A 22,498-nucleotide genomic window follows, 5' to 3' on the forward strand; every position below is an offset into this window, starting at 1 on the left:
ATAGTATCAACTACTGGAGTCATACCACACAATATCCAACGCACTACAGCTACATCCAAATGTATATATACAACTACAGAAATCTGTAATTACGGATACATGTTCAATTACCCAAAAGTTCCTAAATGCAATGTAACATATACAGTACAGTTAAAAGGAAGTCACGCTTGATCAAGGTCTGTGTTGCTTTCCATTTTTAACCAGATATAATGTCTGAGAAAGGAATAAAGTTATAGTAATAAGAATAATGAAATAACAGAGGCATTATGAATGATACTGATTAGTTTGGAGCTTTTGAAGCCTTCCTTGGTATTAGAATAAGTGGAAGGGATAATGGAGGAGACCGAGGGAGGTGGCGCAGTGGTTAGCACACTGGACTCGCATTCGGGAGGACGACGGTTCAATCCCATCTCCAGCCATCCTGATTTAGGTTTTCCGTGATTTCCCTAAATCGTTTCAGGCAAATGCCGGGATGGTTCCTTTGAAAGGGCATGGCCGATTTCCTTCCAAATCCTTCCCTAACCCAAGCTTGCGCTCCGTCTCTAATGACCTCATTGTCGACAGGACGTTAAACACTAACCACCACCACCACAATAATGCAGGAGGAGAGGGTTGAAATTAAAGTGACAATGGCTTGTAGGGAAGAAGGTAATATCAACAGAGAACTCTGTAGACAAGAGGAGGGAAAAGTAGAGGGGGAGGGAGGATTGACAAGAGTGAGTTGCAAGAAGAGATACTTCACTGTTGTGATAGAAAGTGAGTCATTAGGTCTCTTCTGAAGTTTGAAATGATTTTATTTCTCTAATCTCTTAAGAAAGATTTTCCAAAGTTTGGTTCCTCATACAGAAAATGGCAGTGCTGTGTTGTGACACAGAGAGGATTTTACTTTATAGAGAATGAGTATATCCACTGTGCTGTTCAGACAGCAGTGTAAGACTTAAAGATAAATAGGCAGGAGTGCAATGATTGAGAATATGATGTAGCAAGCCTCTTGGAATGGTCACACAGTTTGAGGCGCCATGTCGTGGTTTGCACGCCCCCCCCCTCCCCCCCCCCCCCCCCCCCCCCCCCCCGGAGTTTCGAGTCCTCCCTCGGGCATAGGGGTGTGTGTGTGTAGTTAGTTTAAGTACTGTGTAAGTCTAAGGACTGATGAACCCACAGGTTTGGTCCCTTAGGAATTCGCACACATTTGAACAATGCAGCAAACACAGTGTATGATAATCTCTATGTCTATTGGCACATAGCCATGATAATTGTTCATAGAAGTGATATGGTAGAAATACTGTAAATCACAGAAGCATTTTTCATCAGTTCCAACTGACATGAGCTCTCACATGAAAATCCCCGGAGAATAGGATCACCGCAACCAACGAGAGGAGTATTAGTGATTCTACAAGTTTCTTTTTAAGTTCGAGAGTAAATATCTTTTTACATATATGTAGTGAATGAAGTGTTCTGCATCCTTTGTGATAAGGCAAGTAGGTCAGCATTTACTTTTGGATGGCTGAACAAAGATTTGTTGGGCTTGCATTTACGTATAACTGCAGATCATCAGCATATAAATCGTATTTACAGTGGGAGACCATACTCGACACATCGTTAACATATAATGAGGAAAGTAATGGGCTCAATACAGATCCTTGTGGGTCCCTTGATACTAAGTTCTTTCTATGTTTCAGTCATTACACATTACTGATGGCATGTAAGAAATGAGTGGAACCACTATACAGAATGATGTGTGCATTATGAAACCGATTCTAAAAGGTACTGGATGGATCATTTCTAGTCTGCACATGCCTTATGTGTAAAACCAGAAGCCTTAGAATTTTCCAGTGAAGAATAATTTTTAAAATGAAAAGAAGAAACAGAATGTGCTACACATTGCAAATTCATTAAAAACAGTGGCACTAAATTTTACAATGATGGCACCAAATGATGTCATGTTTGCTATTTCCCAGGTAATTTTATCTCCAAACGTGATGGGAGCAGACATCTAAAATTTCCAGGGAGCAACAAAACCAGTGGAAAGTGCCCTGCAGACATTAAAATGTAATACAAGGAAGGAAAATGCCATGTTACTTTTGTGTCCACTCATGTTGGTCACGATCTGGATCTGACAGTAAAAGAATGGATGAAGATAGCTGAAGACATTGCTGCATGAATCTCATTTCCTACAGTCCTCCAAACAATTGAAGAAATAGTGCACAATTCAAATTTGGAGAAAATGCATGATTTGCATAATTTGCAGCTGCATATAACCTGTCTTCAAAGTCAGTCAGACGTACAAATGATGTGATCAGTGTTGAAGCTCGGGTGCAAGAAGTGCAGCAATGTGACAATCCATGTGTATTGTTCTATAAGCCACAAGAAACAATTAATGATCTACACCCTGCACTGAGAAGTGAAGACTTTGTGTTAATTATAATGAATGACATATAAGCAAAATATGGAAGTGATTGTATTTGTGTTGATGGAACTCATGGCCTAAATGGCTATGATTTTGAAGTTACAACATTACTTGTACTGTGTGATATGAGGCAAGAATTCTGTGTACTTTATCATTTGTAACAGGAATGACTCTGATGTTTTGAGTATATTTTTCAATTGTGTTAAGTTACAGGTTGAACATATTTCCCCAAAAGTATTCATGACAGTTCTGGCAGAATCATATAGTATTGCTTGGAACAAATAAATGAGACTTTTCTGTACCTGGCATGTCGACAGAGCCCGGAGAACCAATATTAAGAGAAAAATTAAAAATTTGGACAAGAGAAATGAGGTGTACAAACTAGTTAAGACACTAATGCAGGTAAGAGATATTGCTGTGTTTCAGGAATCATTGATAAAGGCTCAACAGTGATTCAGAGACATCACAATTTGGTCACTATTTCCAGATGTATTATGAAAAAGATGTGAAGTGTTGGGCATATTGCCATAGGATGCAAACAGGCTCAACACAGACATGCACCTGGAGAGTATGCATAAGACACTAAATATATACATGGTAACACAAAGCAGGTAAAACATATACCTGCATTCATGTTGCTTGTAACAGCAAAGCTGCTTGACAGTCTCTCTTTATTTCTCTCCTTTCCGGTACTTACCCCCTCCCCCTCTTCACCTTCTCTCCTGCCCTCCTTCTAAACTGAAACACTTCACTGTCCGCCACTCCCACCATAATATCCCTCCTCCTCCTTACCATCACCCAGTGGCCACTGATGATGCTGCTGCTCGCAATGTGGTTTCAGTTTTCTGAGACTGTAGGTGTGTGTTCAAGTTGCATGTGTATGTCTGTCTACTACTGACAAAGGCCTCATTGGCCGAAAGCTATCATTGTGTAAATCTTTTTGTTGTGACTATCGCAACTCAGCATACTGAGTGAATTCTTGGAGAATTGAGTGCTTTCTAAGTATTTGCAGGTTCCAGCAGAACTGATAGAATTACTGGGTGAAAACTCAGTGGCATACACAGCAGTGAGATAGGCAACATTTATCACCTGGTATGTGTATGTAATTCTGTGAAGTGGACCACACTGCATGTACTTTATCTTTCATTTCACACATACACAGTGCCATGTTTCTGTTTTATGTATGGAACATGATTTAAAAGCCTACAAGTGTCAGTACATGTGTGCAACAAACTTTGAGTCAACCAAGGCAGCAACAGCTCCAACACACCACACGGGGTATGAGATTAAATCTGTCTTACGTACAACACTAAAATGTCTTGAGAGCCATCCCTAAATTCACATATGTTCAAAGTTACTTTTCTGTTCTGATGCAGTATGCCTGCATGCTGTTTTAATCTTTACTTACAGCATCTGTCATTGGATCTGTAGAAAGAGTTTGTGACTTACCATGGCAGTAGACCAGGTATGAGATTAATTCTGTGCTACACACAATACTGGAATGCCTTGTGAGACCTCTATAAATTGAAATATGCTCAGCGTTACTTTTCTGATCAAATGCACAATGCCTGCACTCTGATTTAATGTTTAATTGTTTACTTAAAGGGCCTGTCACTGAGTGTAAGGGGGGAAGCTTTTGGCATACAATGCCAGTAAGAGCATCCAAACCCCACACCAGGTATGAGATTCATTCTGTGATATGCAGAATTGTGTAATACCTTGTGAGACATGTATAAATCCAAATATGCTCATTGTTCCTTTTGTGTTCATATGGACAATGATCACATTCTGATTTAATAAAATCACTTGATGCCTTCCTAAGAAATGGTCTCCATTCCTTCCAGGCTAGACCAGATATGGCTCAAATTCAAAGATACACTATCGACAGCAATAGATACATTCATACCACATAAGTTAATAAGAGATGGGACTGATACACAGTGGTAGACAAAACACATCAGAACACTGTTGCAGAAGCAATGAATAAAGCATGCCAAATCCCCAAGACTGGCTAAGTTTCATAGAAGCTTGAACTTTTGTGTGGACGTCATTGTGAGGTGCTTTTAATAGTTTCCACAATGATACATTGTCTCAAAATATGGTAGCAAACGCAAAGAGGTTCTGGTTGTATGTAAATTACACCAGTGGAAAAAAACAGACAATACCGTCACTGCGTGATAGTGGTGGAAATGTTACCAATGATAGTGCTACTAAAGTGGAGTTACTAAATACAGCTTTCTATCATTCCTTCACGAAAGAAGGCAAAGTAAATATTCCAGAATTTGAAAACAGAGCAGCTGTTAGTATGAGTGACATAAAAGTAGATATTTGAGGTGTTGCAAAACAACTCAAATCAATGGCAGCAACAGCTTCCACACAGCACACCAGGTATGCGATTATTTCTGTCTTATGCGCAATAGTGAAATTCTTTGTGAGACATCAGTGAAGTTAAATACACTCAATGTTCCTTTTCTGTGCCAATGGCCAATGCCTGTATTTTGATTTAATGTTTAATTGCTTACTCACAGTGCCTGTCACTGAGTAAGAGTGGGCAAACTTTTGGCATATCATGGCAGCAAGCGCTTCTACTCAGCAGACCAGGTGTGTCACAAATTTTGTGTTATGCACAACACTGAAATCCCTCGTGAGACGTCTATAAATTTGAATATGCTCAATCTTACTTTTCTGCTCCAATGCACAATGCCTGCATTCTGCTTTAATGATTAATTGTTTACTTTCAGTGCTGGTGACTGAGTGCAAAGTGAAAGCTTTTGGCATTCCATAGCAGCAAGGGCTTCCACAGAGCACTCCAGGTATGCGATTCATTCTGTGTCATGCATAGTACTGAAATACCTTGTGAGTTATCCCTATATGCATTTCTGTCCAACAGTACTGAGTGTGAGGGGAAGCTTGTGGCATACCATGGCAGCAAGAGCTTCCACACAGCACAAAACTGAAATGCCTTGTGATACATGTACGAATTCAAATATCCTCAGTGTCACTTTTCTGTTCCAATTCACAATGGCTGCATTTTGATTTAAGTTTAATTGAATGCTATTTTGCGTTTTATGTTTATATTTTCTTGGTAAACGCAACTTGAGTCTTGCTGTTGTTCCATCTTCATGGACAGAATGGTAATTACTGCACAAACCTATGTTATTTTTGATATGTACAACTGACTGGTAAAGGTGTTCACATGGTGCAGTTAGAATGCACAGTGTTTAGAACAGATATTTTCAACGAGCTCAACTACTATTTTTGGTTATCATTCTTCTGGCTCTTTTCCGAAGTTCAAAAATTGTGTTCATATTTTGTGCATTTTTTCCTCAAAACAGAATGCCATAACTAATAACTGACTGTACATATGAATAGTATGTAACTGGAAAGCTCAGCATGTTATACACTTATGATGGTATTCTAAGGGCATAACATGCTGATGACATTTTGTTTGCAAGCATCTTTATGTGTTCTCATGACTTCAACTGATAATCAATATTCATTCCTAGAAATTTTGCATTTGTCAGGCAGTCTACAGAGGTGAAATCTACATTTAATTTAATATTGTCATTTTCACTCTTCAAACTGAAATTCATGGCATTAATTTTCGTTATGTTGAATGTCACTTTGTCGCTTATTAACCAAGGCACAGATCAGATAATTTTAGTGTCCTTCACTGGAATGTACAGTGTTTATCTAATAAGTTGGAAGTAGTGGAATATGTCATAGAGACTTATCACTTAGATGTAGTCTGTCTCGTAGAACACTGGTTAAAGCATGATGAAATAGGTCTATACTACCCTGAGGGCTACAACCTAGCTGAAAAATATTGTAGAACTAATAAAAAACATGGCGGGTGTGTTATATTTCTAAAAAAGGGGATTAAATATGAACCAATAGCAAAAGTTAAAGCATTATCTCTAGAAATGTCATGTGAAATTGCAGCCGTTTGGTTAACAGATTGAACTTTACAAAACTACAACTATTACTCAACTAAGACAGGAGGCAAGTCAACAGATGATTTTGTTAACAAGTTAGTGTCTTTATGTGAGACAGTCTGTAAGTATAAGTGTAGGATACTAATCTATGGAGATTTCAATTTGAATTTTCAGTTGCCCACTATCTATAACTCATTTGTAAATAATTTATTAAATTCTTTAGGTCTTTATATTACAACCACAGAAATAACAAGGCCACATTATAAAGGTACTGGTACCTGTATTGGCAATATATTTGTATCAAATGAGTTAATGCAACTCAAGTCAGAGGTAATTATGACCTGGGTATCTGACCACTGGCCACTACTTCTTAGAACAGATATAACACGAAATTGTAACACTGACTCAGTGCACATGGCAGCAAAGAAAGTATGTGTGGTCAATTATTATAATCTAAGTATGTTTAAGTCTTATACTGCTAAAAGTAATTGGTTGCAGGTTTATCAAGAACATGCAATAAATAGAAAGGTGGAAGAACTCATATCTACTCTTTCTGTATATGCTAAGATGTCCTTTCCCATTAAGTTGCCAAATAATAAAAAGGCACTAAGAGTAAATAAGGTCAAGGATGAAAAGGTGTTAGTTAGTTAGTTAGTTATATTACTTGTTCCATGGATCATGAACACGATTCTTTCGTAATGATGTGGAACGTGTCAAAGTACACAAGATTCATTTATCCCAAATAATCATTGTTAGTCTTATATACAGTACAATTGTTAATGCTTACTGTATTTCTTTGGCCTATGTCTAAAAATTCATCTATGGAGTAGAAGGAGTTGTCATTCAGGAATTCCCTTAACTTACTTTTGAATACCGATTGGTTGTCTGTCAGACTTTTGATATTGTTTGGCAACTGACCAAAAATGTTTGTGGCAGTATAATTCACCCCCTTTTGTGCCAATGTCAAATTCAATGAACGGTAGTGAAGGTCACCCTGTCTCCTAGTATTGTAGCTGTGGACTGTGCTATTAATTCTGAAGTGATCTGGGTTACTAACAACAAATTTCATTAGGCTGTATATATAATGTGAAGCTACTGGCAATATCCCTAATTCTTTAAATAATTGTCTACAAGATGATCTTGGATGATCGCCAGACATTATTCTGATAACACGTCTTTGTGCAATAAATACCTTCTTTCTTAGAGATAAATTGCCCCAAAAGATGATTCCGTAAGAAAGCAACGAATGAAATTATGCATGGTAAGCTAACTTACTGATGTGCTTGTCTCCAAAATTTGCTATGACACTAACAGCATAGGTAGCTGAGCTCAATCGTTTCAGTAGATTGTCAATGTGTGTCTTCCAATTTAAATTCTGATCAATACAGACACCCAGAAATTTTGAACAATTTGCTTTAGCTAAGGATTTTCCCCCACACTCAATATTTATTTCCGGTGTTATGCCTTTCCCTGTACTGAACTGTATGTACAGTGTTTTTTCAAAGTTCAATGAAAGTCCATTTGCAGAAAACCACCTAATAACTCTTTGAAAAACATTATTTGCATTTTCCTCAGCTGATTCTTGTTTTTTAGGCTTGATTACAATACTTGTGTCATCTGCATAGAGAACCAAGTTTGCATCTTCATGAATATAATTAGGCAAGTCATTAATATATATTAAAAACAATAAAGGCCCCAAGACCGAACCTTTTGGTACCCCATTCTTGATACATCCCCAGTCTGAATGATCTGATGCCCTTTGTGTACTATGTGGGTTTACTGTTTCAACCTTCCGCATTCTACCAGTTAAATATGAAGTGAACCATCTGTGTACTGAACCATTCATTCCATAGTACTTCAGCTTATCTAAGAGGATTTCATGATCCACACAATTAGAGAGATCACAGAAAATCCCAATTGGTGATGTTCTACTATCCAGAGCATTTAAAATTTGATCAGTGAAAGCATGTATAGCACTATCTGTTGAAACACCTTTCTGAAAACCGAACTGACATTTTGTTAAAACGTTATTCCCACTAATGTGTAAAGTTACTCTTGAGTACATTACTTTTTCAAACACTTTTGAGAAGGATGTCAGAAGTGAAATAGGATGGTAATTGTTGACGTCTGTGTATGTGCGGATGGATATGTGTGTGTGTGTGTGCGAGTGTACACCTGTCCTTTTTTCCCCTAAGGGAAGTCTTTCCGCTCCCGGGATTGGAATGACTCCTTACCCTCTCCCTTAAAACCCACATCCTTTCATTTTTCCCTCTCCTTCATTCTTTCCTGACGAAGCAACTGCCAGTTGCGAAACCTCGTAATTCTGTGTGTGTGTTTGTGTGTTTTGTTCATGTGCCTGTCTGCCGGCGCTTTCACGCTTGGTAAGTTTTGGAATCTTTGTTTTTAATATATTACCATACAAACTTTCTTATTATAAATCTATCAAGAGGGAGAGGCAGATGGCAGCAAGGAGTCACGGCAAGTTAGAGCTAAGCCTTGTCCAGTGCCTTTTACATACCCGTCACCACTCAGATTGATTGTAAAGGATCATTAAATTTTTATTATTGATTTCCCAGTCCATATGTGTATGAACATATCACCAAACCAACATTCTCCATATACATAAATCAAGCGGGCCAGGCAAATGGCAGCAAGGAGTCGGGGGCAGTGAGTGCTAAGCCTTGTACCAGTGCCACCAACATACCCGTCACCACTCACATCGTTTTGAAAGGAACATTGAATTTTTTTTATTGATTTCCCAGTCCATATGTATATGACCACATCACCAAAAAGACATTCTCCTTATACATATATCAAGCGAGCAAGGAAAAAGGCAGCAAAGAGTCAGTGGCAGTTAATGCTAGGTACTTGTCCCAGTGCCGCCTTAATACCCGTCACCACTCACATTGAATGTAATGGAACATTGAATTTTTTTATTGAATTACCAGTCCATATGTATATAAACATATTACCAAACAAACCTTCTTTTTATAGATATATCAAGCGGGCCAGGCAGATGGCAGCAAAGGGTCAGGGGCAGTTAGTGCCAAGGCTTGTCGCAGTGCCGCCCACATACCCGTCTTCACTCACATTGATTGTAAAGGAACATCGAATTTATTTTATCGATTTCTCAGACCATATGTATATGAACATATCACCAACCCAACTCTCTGTTTATACACAAATCAAGCGGGCCAGCAGATGACAGCATGGGGTCAGGGGCAGTTAGTGCTTAGAATTGTCCCAGTGCCGCCCACATACCCGTCACCCCTTACATTGATTGTAAAGTAACATTGAATATCTTTCATTGATTTCCGAAACCATATGTATATGAACATATCACCAAATCAACTTTCTCTTTATACATATGTCAAGTGGTCAAGGCAAAAGGCGGCAAGGAGTCAGGGGCAGTTAGGTCTAAGCCATTTCCCAGTTCCGCCCTTATATCCGTCACTACTCACATTGATTGTAAACGAACATTGAATTTTTTTATTGATTTCTCAGACCATATGTTTATGAACATATCACCAAATCAACTTTCTCTTTATAAATATGTCAAGCGGGCCAGGCAAATGGCGGCAAGGAGTCCGGGGCTGCTAGGGCTAAGCCTTTTCCCAGTGACGCCTTCATATCCGTCACTACTCACATTGATTGTAAAGGAACATTGAATTTTCTTTATTGATTTCCCAGTCCATATGTATATGAACTTATCACCAAATCAACATTCTCCTTATACATATATCAAGCGGGCCAGCAAATGGCGTCAAGGAGTCAGCCGCATTTAGTGCTAGGCCTGTTCCCAGTGCTGACATCAAACCCGTCAGCAATCACATAGATTCTAAAGGAACATTGAATTTTTTTTATTGATTTCCAAGACCATATGTATATGAACATATCACCAAACCACCATTCTCCATATACATATATCAAGCGGAACAAGCTGATGGCGGCAAGGAGTCAGCCGCAGTTAGGGCTGGGCCTTGTCCTAGTGCCGCCCTCATACTCGTCACCACTCACATTGATTGTAGAGAAACAAAGAATTTTATGATGATTTCCCAGACCATATGTATATGAACATATCACCAAACCAACTTTCTCATTATACATATATCTAGCGGGTCAGGCAGATGGCGGCAAGGAGTCAGGGTCAGTTAGTGCTAGGCCTTGTCCCAGTGCCACCCTCATATTCGTCACCACTCACATTGTTTGTAAAGGAATTTTTTTTTCTTGATTTAAGAGACCATATGTATATGAAAAAATTACCAAACCAACTTTCCCTATATACATATGTCAAGCTGGGCAGGCGGATGGTGGCAAGGAGTTCAGGTGCTGTTAGTGCTAGGCCTTGTCCTAGTGCCGCCCTCATACCCATCACCAATCACATTGATTGTAAAGGAACATTGAATTTTAGTTATTTATTTCCCAGACCATATACATATAAACATATCACCAAACAAACTTTCTCTGTATTCATATATCAAGCGTACCAAGCAGATGGTGGCAAGGAGTCTGGATAAGCTAGTCCTAGACCTGGTCACAATGCCGCCCTCATCCCCGTCACAAGTCACATTGATTCTAAATAAAAATTAAATTTTTTTTATTAATTTCCCAAACCGCATGTATATAATCATATCAAAGAAACCAACTTTCTCTTTATACATATATCAAATGGGCCAGGCAGATGGCGGCAAGTAGTCAGGGGCGGTTAGTGCTAGGCCTTGTCCCAGTGACCCCTCATACCCATCACCACTCACATTGATTCTAAAGAAAAATTAATTTTTTTTATATATTTCCAAAACCATATGTAAATGATCATATCAAAGAAACCACTTTCTCTTTATACATATATCAAGTGAGCAAGGCAGATGGCTGCAAGGAGTCATGGGCAGTTAGTGCTAAGTCTTGTCCCAGTGACCCATCATACCCGTCACAACTCACATTGATTCTAAAGAAACATTGTATTTTTTTTAATGAATTCCCAAACAATATTTAAATTAACATATCAAAAAACAGACCTTCTCTTTATACTTATATCAAATGGGCCAGGCAGATGGCGTTAAAGGTCATTTGCAGTTAGTGCTCGGCCATGTCACAGTGCCCCCACATACTCGTCACCACTCACATTGATTCTAAAGAAACATTGAATTTTTTTATTGATTTCGCAAACCATATGTAAATGAACATATAAAAAAAAACAACTTTCTCTTTATACATATATCAAGTGGGCCAGGCAGATGGCGGCAAAGAGTCAGGGGCAGTTAGTGCTAGGCCTTGTCCCAGTTCCCCTCATACCCGTCGCCACTCACAATAATTCTAAAGAAACATTGATTTTTTTTATTGATTACACAAACGATATGTATGTGAACATATCAAAAAAACCATCTTTCTCTTTATACATATATCAAGTGGGCCATGCAGATGGCATCAATGATTCAGGGGGAGTTAGTGCTAGGCCTTGTCACAGTGCTCTCTCATACCAGTCACCACTCACATTGATTCTAAGGAAACATTACTTTTTTTTTATTTATTTCCCAAACCGTATGTAAATGAACATATAAAAAAAACAACTTTCTCTTTATACCTATATCAAGTGAGCCAGGCAGATGGTAGCAAGGACTCAGGGGCAGTTAGTGCTAGGCTGTCTCCCAGTGCCCCCTCATACCAGTCACCACTCACATTGATTCTAAAGAAACATTGAATTTTTTTTATTGATTTCCCAACCATATGTTTATGAACATATAAAAAAACAATTTTCTCCTCATACATATATCAAATGAGCCAGGCAGATGGCGGCAAGGCGTCAGGGGCAGTTAGTGCTAGGCCTGGTCACAGTGCCCAATCATACCCGTTACCACACACATTCATTCTATAGCAACATTGCATTTTTTTTATTGATTTCCCAAACCTTCTGTATATGAAAATATCAAAAAAACCAACTTTCTCTTTATACATATATCAAATGGGCCACGCAGACGGCGACAAGGAGTCAGGTGCAGTTACTGCTTGGCCTTGTCCCTGTGCCCTCTCATACCCGTCACGATTCACATTGATTCTAAAGAAACATTGAATTTTTTTTATTGATTTCCCGAACCATATGTATATGAAAATATCAAGAAAACCATCTTCCTCTTTATACATATATCAAATTGGCCAGGAAGATGGCGGCAAGGAGGCAAGGGCAGTTACTGCTAGGCCTTGTCCCAGTGCAACTCATACCCGTCACCACTCACATTGATTCTAAAGGAATATTGAATTTTGTTTATTTATTTCCCTAACAATATGTAAATGAACATATAAAAAAACCAACTTTCCCTTTATACATATATCAAATGGGCCAGGCAGATGGCAGCAAGGAGTCATGGGCAGTTAGTGCTAGGCCTTGTCCCAGTGCCCCCTCACACCCGTCACCACATACATTGATTCTAAAGAAACATTGAATTTTTTTGTTTATTTCCCTAACCATATGTAAATGATCATATCAAAAAATCCAACTTTCTCTTTATACATATATCAAGTGGGCCATGCAGATGGCGGCAAGGAGTCAGGTGCAGTTAGTGCTAGGCCTTGTCCAAGTGCCCCACATACACTTCACCACACACATTCATTCTAAATAAACATTGAATTTTTTTATTTATTTCCCTATCCATATGTAAATTAACATATATCAAAAACCAACTTTCTCTTTATACATATATCAGTGGGCCAGGCAGATTAAGACAAGGAGTCAGTGCTAGGCCTTGTCACAGTGCCCCTCATACCCGTCACCACTCACTTTAATTCTAAAGAAACATTGGTTTTTTTTTTTATTTATTTCCCAAACCATATGTATATGAACAACTAAACAAAACCAACTTTCTCTTTATACATATATCAAGTGGGCCAGGCAGATGGTGGCAAGAAGTCAGGTGCAGTTAGTGCTAGGCCTTGTCCCAGTGCCCCCTCATACCCGTCCCCACTCACATTGATTCTAAAGAATCTTTGAATTTTTTTCATTTATTTCATTAATTATATGTAAGTGAACATATAAAAAAAACTTTCTCTTTATACATATATCAAGTAGGTCAGCAAATGGAGGCAAGGAGTCAGGGGCACTTAGTGCTAGGCCTTGTACCAGTGCCCCCTCATACCCGTCTCCACTAACATTGATTCTAAGGAAACGTTGAATTTTTCTTACTTATTTCTCAAAAAATATATAAATGGGCATATAAAAAAAAACAACTTTCTCTTTATACATATGTCAAATGGGTCAGGCAGATGGCGGCATGGTGTCAGGGGCAGTTAGTGCTAGGCCTTGTCCCAGTGCCCCCTCATACTCGTCACCACTCACGTTGATACTAAAGAAATATTGAAGTTTTTTTATTTTTTTCCCAAACCTATATGTATATGAACATATAAACAAAACCAACTTTCTCTTTATACATATATCAATTGGGCCAGTCAGATGGCGGCAAGGAGACAGGTTCAGTTATTGCTAGGCCTTGTCCCTGTGCCCGATCATACCCGTCACCACTCACATTGATTGTAAAGAAACATTGAATTATTTTTATTGATTACCCTAACCATATGTTAAAGAACATATAAAAAAACTGAATTTCTAGTTATACATATATCAAGTAGGCCAGGCAGATGGCGGCAAGTAGTCAGGTTCATTTAGTGCTAGGTCTTGTCCCAGTGCCCCCTCATACTCGTCACCACTCACATTGATTCTAAAGAAACATTGAATTTTTTTTATTTATTTCCCAAACCATATGTAAATGAGCATATCAAAAAAATCAACTTTCTCTTTATACATATATCAAATGGTCCAGGCAGATGGAAGCAAGGTGTCATTGGCAGTAAGTGCTAGGCCTCGTCCCAGTGCCCCTCATAACCGTCCCCACTCACATTGATTCTAAAGAAACATTGAATTTTTTAAATTTATTTCCCAAACAATATGTAAATGAGCATATCAAAAAAGGCAAGTTTCTCTTTATACATATACCAAATTGGCCAGGCAGATGGCGGCAAGGAATCAGATTCAGTTAGTGCTGGGCCTTGTACCAATGCCCCTCATACCCGTCACCACTCACATTTATTCTAAAGAAACATTGAATTTTTTTTATTGATTTCCCAAACCATATTCATATGAACATATAAAAAAAAAACTTTCTCTTTACACATATATCAAGTGGGCCAGCCAGATGGCGGCAAGGAGTCAGAGGCAGTTAGTGCTAGGCTTTGTCCCAGTGGCCTATCATACACGTCACCACTCACATTGATTCTAAAGAAGCATTGAATTTTTTTATTGGTACAAAAACCTATATTAAATGAACATATAATAGAACTTTCTCTTTATACAAATATAAAGTAGGCCAGCAGATGGCGGCAAGGAGTCAGGGGCAGTTAGTGCTAGGCCTTGTCCCAGTGACGCCTCATAACCATCAACACTCACATTGCTTCTAAAGAAACATTGAACTTTTGTTATTGATTTCCCAAACCGTATGTAAATGAACATATCAAAGAAACCAATTTTCTCTTTATACATATATGTCAAATGGGCCAAGCAGATTGCGGCAAGGAGTCCGTGGCAGTTGGTGCAAGGCCTTGTCCCAGTGCCCCCTCATACCCGTGACAACTCACATTGCTTCTAAAGAAACATTGATTTTTTTTTATTTATTTCCCTAACCGTATGTAAATGAACATATAAAAAAAACAACTTTCTCTTTATACATATATCAAGTGGGCCAGGCAGATGGCGGCAAGGAGTCAGGGGCAGTTAGTGCTAGGCCTTGTCCGATTGCCCCCTCATACCCGTTACCACTCACTTTGATTCCAAAGAAACATTGAATTTTTTATATTTATTTCCCAAACTGTATGTAAATGAGCATTTAAAAAAAAAAAACAACTTTCTCTTTGTACATATATCAAATGTGACAGGCAGATGGCTGCAAGGAGTCACGGTCAGTTATTGGTAGGCCTTGTCCAAGTGCCCCCTCATACCAGTCACCACTCACATTGATTCTAAAGAAACATAGAAATTTTTTTAATGATTTCCCAAACCATATGTATACGAATATATATATAAAAAAAATTCTCACTATACATATATCCAGTGGGCCACGCAGATGGCGGCAAGGAGTCAGGGGCAGTTAGTGCTAGGCCTTGTCCCAGTGCCCCTCATACCCATCACTACTTACAGTTATTCTAGGGAAATACTGAATTTTTTTTATTTATTTCCCAAACCATATGTAAATGAACATATCAAAAAAACCAACTTTCTCTTTATAAATATATCAAGTGGGCCAGGCAGATGGCAGCAAGGAGTCAGGGGCAGATAGTGCTAGGCCTTGTCCCAGTGCCACCTCTTACCCTTCACCACCCACATTGATTCTAAAGAAACATTGATTTTTTTATTGTTTTCCCAAAACATATGTAAATGAACGTATAAAAAAAAACTTTCTCTTTAGACATATATCAAGTGTACATGGCAGATGGCGGCAAGGAGTCAGGGGCAGTTAGTGCTAGGCCTTGTCCCAGTGCCCGATCGTACACGTCACCACTCACATTGATTCTAAAGAAACATTGAATTCTTTTATTTATTTCTGAAACCATATGTAAATGAGCATATCAAAAAAACCAACTTTCTCTTTATACTTATATGAAATGGGCCAAGCTGATGGCGGCAATGTGTCATGGGCAGTTAGTCATAGGGTTGTCCCAGTGCCCCATCATACCTGTCACCACTCATATTGATTCTAAAGAAACATTCATTTTTTTAATTTATTTCCCTAACCATATGTAAATGTACATATAAAAAAACCAACTTTCTCTTTATACATATATCAAGTGGGCCAGGCAGATGGCAGCAACAAGTCAGGGGCAGTTAGTGCTAGGCCTTGTCCAAGTGCCCCCTCATACCTGTCACCACTCACATTGATTCTAAAGAAACATTGAATTTTTTTTATTGATTTCCCAAACCATATGTAAATGACCATATAAAAAAATACTTTTTCTTTCTACATATGTCAAGTGGGCCAGGCAGATGTCGGCAAGGAGTCAGGGTCAGTTAGTGCTATGCCTTGTCCCAATGCCCCCTCACACCCGTCACCACTCACATTGATTCTAAAGAAACATTGAAGTTTTTTCATTGGTTTCCCAAACCATATGTATATGAACATATAAAAAAGTACCACTTTCTCTTTATACATACATCAAGTGGGCCAGGCAGATGGCGGCAAGGAGTCAGGGGCAGTTAGTGCTATGCCTTGTCCCAGTGCCCCCTCATACCCTTCACCACTCACATTGATTCTAAGGAAACATTGATTTCTTTTTATTTGTTTCAGTAACCATATGTAAATGAACATATAAAAAAACAACTTTCTCTTTAATGATGATCTAAATAAAATAGAAAGAAACCTCCACATGGGAAAAATATATTAAAAACAAAGATTCCAAGACTTACCAAGCGGGAAAGCGCCGGCAGACAGGCACATGAACAAAACACACAAACACACACACAGAATTACGAGGTTTCGCAACTGGCAGTTGCTTCGTCAGGAAAGAATGAAGGAGAGGGAAAAATGAAAGGATGTGGGTTTTAAGGGAGAGTTTAAGGAGTCATTCCAATCCCGGGATCAGAAAGACTTCCCTTAGGGGAAAAAAAGGACAGGTGTATATTCGCACACACACACACACACACACACACACACACACACATATACACTCACACACACACATATCTATCCGCACATACACAGACACAAGCAGACATATTTAAAGGCAAAGAGTAAGGGCAGAGATGTCAGTCAAGGCGGAAGTACAGAGGCAAAGAAGTTGTTGAAAGACAGGTATGAGCGGCGGCAACTGGAAATTAGCTGAGGTTGAGGCGTGGTGGATATCGAGAAGAGAGGATATACTGAAGGGCGAGTTCCCATCTCCGGAGTTCGGATAGGTTGGTGTTGGTGGGAAGTATCCAGATAACTCAGACGGTGTAACACTGTGCCAAGATGTGCTGGCCGTGCATCAAGGCATGTTTAGCCACAGGGTGATCCTCATTACCAACAAACACTGTGTGCCTGTGTCCATTCATGCAAATGGACAGTTTGTTGCTGGTAATTCCCACATAGAAAGCGTCACAGTGTAGGCAGGTCAGTTGGTAAATCACGTGGGTGCTTTCACATGTGGCTCTCCCTTTGATCGTGTACACCTTCTGGGTTACAGGACTGGACTAGGTGGTGGTGGGAGGGTGCATAGGACAGGTTTTACATCGAGGGCGGTTGCAAGGGTAGGAGCCAAAGGGTAGGGAAGGTGGTTTGGGGATTTCATAGGGATGAACCAAGAGCTTACGAAGGTTAGGTGGACGGCGGAAAGACACTCTTGGTGGAGTGGGGAGGATTTCATGAAGGATGGATCTCATTCCGGGGCAGGATTTTAGGAAGTCGTATCCCTGCTGGAGAGCCACATTCGAGGTCTGATCCAGTCCCGGGAAGTATTCTGTCACAAGTGGGGCACTTTTGGGTTTCTTCTGTGAGAGGTTCTGGGTTTGAGGGGATGAGGAAGTGGCTCTGGTTATCTGCTTCTGTACCAGGTTGGGAGGGTAGTTGCGGGATGCGAAAGCTGTTTTCAGGTTGTTGGTGTAATGGTCGAGGGATTCAGGACTGGAGCAGATTCGTTTGCCACGAAGGCCTAGGCTGTAGGGAAGGGACCGTTTGATATGGAATGGGTGGCAGCTGTCATAATGGAGGTAGTGTTGCTTGTTGTAGGGTTTGATGTGGACGGATGTGTGCAGCTGGCCATTGGACAGATGGAGGTCAACGTCTAGGAAAGTGGCAAGGGATTTGGAGTAGGACCAGGTGAATCTGATGGAACCAAAGGAGTTGAGGTTGGAGAGGAAATTCTGGAGTTGTTCTTCACTGTGAGTCCAGATCATGAAGATGTCATCAATAAATCTGTACAAAACTTTGGGTTGGCAGGCTTGGGTAACCAAGAAGGCTTCCTCTAAGCCACCCATAAATAGGTTGGCATACGAGGGGGCCATCCTGGTACCCATGGCTGTTCCCTTTAATTGTTGGTATGTCTGGCCTTCAAAAGTGAAGTAGTTGTGGGTCAGGATGAAGCTGGCTAAGGTGACGAGGAAAGAGGTTTTTGTTAGGGTGGCAGGTGATCAGCGTGAAAGGAAGTGCTCCATTGCAGCGAGGCCCTGGACGTGCGAGATATTCGTGTATAGGGAAGTGGCATCAATGGTTACAAGGATGGTTTCCGGGGGTAACAGATTGGGTACGGATTCCAGGCGTTCGAGAAAGTGGTTGGTGTCTTTGATGAAGGATGGGAGACTGCATGTAATGGGTTGAAGGTGTTGATCGACGTAGGCAGAGATACGTTCTGTGGGGGCTTGGTAACCAGCTACAATGGGGCGGCCAGGCTGTTTGGGTTTGTGAATTTTAGGAAGTAGGTAGAAGGTAGGAGTGCGAGGTGTCGGTTGGGTCAAGAGTTTGATGGAGTCAGGTGAAAGGTTTTGTAGGGGGCCTAAGGTTCTGAGGATTCCTTGAAGCTCCGCCTGGACATCAGGAATGGGATTACCTTGGCAAACTTTGTATGTAGAGTTGTCTGAAAGCTGACGCAGTCCCTCAGCCACATACTCCCGACGATCAAGTACCACGGTCGTGGAACCCTTGTCAGCCGGAAGAATGATGATGGATCGGTCAGCTTTCTTTTTATACATATATCAAGTGGGCCAGACAGATGGTGGCAAGGAGTCAGGGGCAGTAAGTGCTAGGCCTTGTCCTAGTGCCCCCTCGTACCCTTCACAACTCACATTGACTCTAAAGAAACATTGAATTTTCTTTATTCATTTCCCAAAACCATATGTATATGAAAATATAAAAAAAAAACCAACCTTCTCTTTATACATATATCAAGTGGGCCAGGCAGATGGCGGCAAGGAGTCAGGGGCAGTTACTGCTAGGCATTGTCCCAGTGCCCCCTCACTCCCGTCACCAATCACATTGAGTCTAAAGAAACATTGAATTTTTTTTATAAATTTCCCAAACCATATGTAAATGAGCATATCAAAAAAACCAACTTTCTCTTTATACATATATCAAATGGCCCAGGCAGATGGCGGCAAGATGTCATGGGCAGTAAGTGCTAGGCCTTGTCCCAGTGCCCCTCATACCCACCACCACTAACATCGATTCTAAAGAAACAGTGAAGTTTTTTTATTGGTTTCCGAAACCATATGTATATGAACATATAAAAAAGGCCACTTTCTCTTTATACATATATCAAGTGGGCCAAGCAGATGGCGGCAAGGAGTCAGGGGCAGTAAGTGCTAGGCCTTGTCCTAGTGCCCCCTCATACCCTTCACCACTCACATTGACTCTAAAGAAATATTGAATTTTCTTTATTGATTTCCCAAAACCATATGTATATGAAAGTATCAAAAAAACCAACTTTCTCTTTATACATATATCAAGTGGGCCAATGAGATGGCGGCAAGGAGTCATGGGCAGATAGTACTAGGCCTTGTCCCAGTGCCCCCTCATACCCGTCACAACTCACATTGGTTCTAAAGAAACATTGAATTTTTTTTTATTTATTTCCCAAACCATATGTAAATGAGCATATCAAAAAAACTAACTTCCTCTTTATACTAATTTCAAGTGGGCCATTCAGATGGCGGTAAGGAGTCAGGGGCAGTTAGTGCTAGGCCTTGTCCCAGTGCCCCCTCATACCCATCACCACTCACATTGATTCAAAAGAAACATTGAATTTTTTAATGATTTTCCAAACCATATGTATATGAACATATAAAAAAGGCCACTTTCTCTTTATACATATATCAAGTGGGCCAGGCAGATGGCGGCAAGGGGTCAGGTGCAGTTAGTGCTAGGCCTTGTCCCAGTGCCCCCTTACACCCTTCACCACTCACATTGATTCTAAAGAAACATTGAATTTTTTATATAAATTTCCCAAACCATATGTAAATGAGCATATCAGAAAAACCACTTTTCTCTTTATACATATATCAAGTGGCCCAAATTCTATGGGCACATTCATAGGATGAATGAAAATAGGCTGACCAAGAAGATTTTTAACATAGTGGTGACGAATAAGGTGAAAACTAGCTGGGTAAAGGAAACCATGGAAGAAATTAAAAATCTTAACATCTCTACAGAAGAAATATCAAAAAGAGGAAAATACAGAGAAAAAATCAACAAACAGAAATTTGATGAACCACCAAAAGAGGAGAAAGCAGGAAGGAAGTGGACAGAAGAGAGGAAGAAGAAGCACAGCGAATTTATGAGAGGTTTTTGGGAAGAGAAAAGAAAGAGACAGAAAAAAGTGCCATGAATTTGAAATGTACCAATTTATGTACCATATTGTCATTGTGATTAATGATTGTGTTTTAAAGCTCTCCTCAATGGGGAATTAACGATAATAATAATAATAAATGGTCCAGGCAGATGGCGGCAAGGTGTCAGGGGCAGTAAGTGCTAGGCTTTGTCCTAGTGCTCCCTCATAACCATCACCACTTACATTGATTCTAAGGAAACATTGAATTTTTTTATTTATTTCACTAACCATATGTAAATGAACATATAAAAAGAAACCAACTTTCTCTTTATACATATATTAAGTGGGCTAGGCAGATGGCGGCAATGAGTCATTGGCAGTTAGTGCTAGGACTTGTCCAAGTGCCCCCTCATACCAATCACAACTGGCATTGATTTTAAGGAAACATGGATTTTTTTTTATTTATTTTCCAAATCATATGTATACGAACATTTAAAAAAAAGAAAACAACTTTCTCTTTATACATATATCAAATGGTCCAGGCAGATGGCGGCAAGGAGTGAGGGGCAGTTAGTGCTAGGCCTTGTCCCAGTGACCCCTCATACCCGTCACCACTCACATTGGATCTAAAGAAACATTGAAATTTTTTTATTTATTTCCCAAATCGTATCTATATGAAAATATCAAAAACCAACATTATCTTTATACATATATCAAATGGGTCAGGCAGATGGCGGCAAGGCGTCACGCTAAGTTAGTGCTAATCCTTATCCCATTGTCCCCTCATACCCGTCACCACTCACATTGGTTCCAAAGAAACATTGAATTTTTTTATTGATTTCCCAAACCATATGTAAATGAACATATAAAAAAAACTTTCTCTTTATACATATAACAAAAGGGCCTGGCAGATGGCGGCAAGGAGTCAGGAGCAGTTAGTGCTAGCACTTTGTCCCAGTGGCCGCTCATACCCGTCACCACTTACATTGATTCTAAAGAAACATTGAATTTTTATTATTGATTTCCCAAACCCTATGTATATGAACATATCAAAATAAACAACTTTCGCTTTATACATATATCAAGGGAGCCAGGCAGATGGTGGCAAGGAGTCAGGGGCAGTTAGTGTTGGGCCTTGTCCCAGTGCCCCCTCATAACGTCACCACTCACATTCATTCTAAAGAAATATTGAATTTTTTTTTTATTTATTTCCCAAACCGTATGTATATGAACATATCAAAGAAACCAACGTACTCTTCGTACATATATCAAATGGGCCAGGCAGATGGCGGCAAGGAGTCAGGGGCAGATAGTGCTAGGCCTTGATCTGTGCCCCGTCATACTCGTCACCACTCACATTGATTCGAAAGAAATATTGAATTTCCTTTATTTTTTTCCCAAACCATATGTATATGAAAATATCAAAAAACCAACTTTCTTTTTATACATATATCAAGTGGGCAAGGCAGATGGCGTCAAGGAGTCATGGGCAGTTAGTGCTAGGCCTCATCCCAGTCCCACCTCATACCCGTCACCACTCACATTGGTTCTAAAGAAACATTGAATATTTTTTATTGATTTCCCATACCAAATTGTAAATGAATATATAAAAAAAACTTTCTCTTTATGCATATATCAAATGGGCCAGACAGATGGGGGCAAGGAGTCAGGGTTCAGTTACTGCTAGGCCTTAACCCAGTGGCACCTCATACCCGTCACCACTCACATTGGTTCTAGAGTAACATTGATTTTTTTTATTAATTTCCCTAACCATATGTAAATGAACATATCAAAAAAACAAACATTCTCTTTATACATATATCAAATATGCCAGGCAGATGTCGGGAAGGAGTCACGGGCAGTTAGTGTTAGGCATTGTCCC

Source organism: Schistocerca gregaria, chromosome 3 (genome assembly GCF_023897955.1).
Source record: "Schistocerca gregaria isolate iqSchGreg1 chromosome 3, iqSchGreg1.2, whole genome shotgun sequence".
Classification (NCBI taxonomy): Eukaryota; Metazoa; Arthropoda; class Insecta; order Orthoptera; family Acrididae; genus Schistocerca; species Schistocerca gregaria.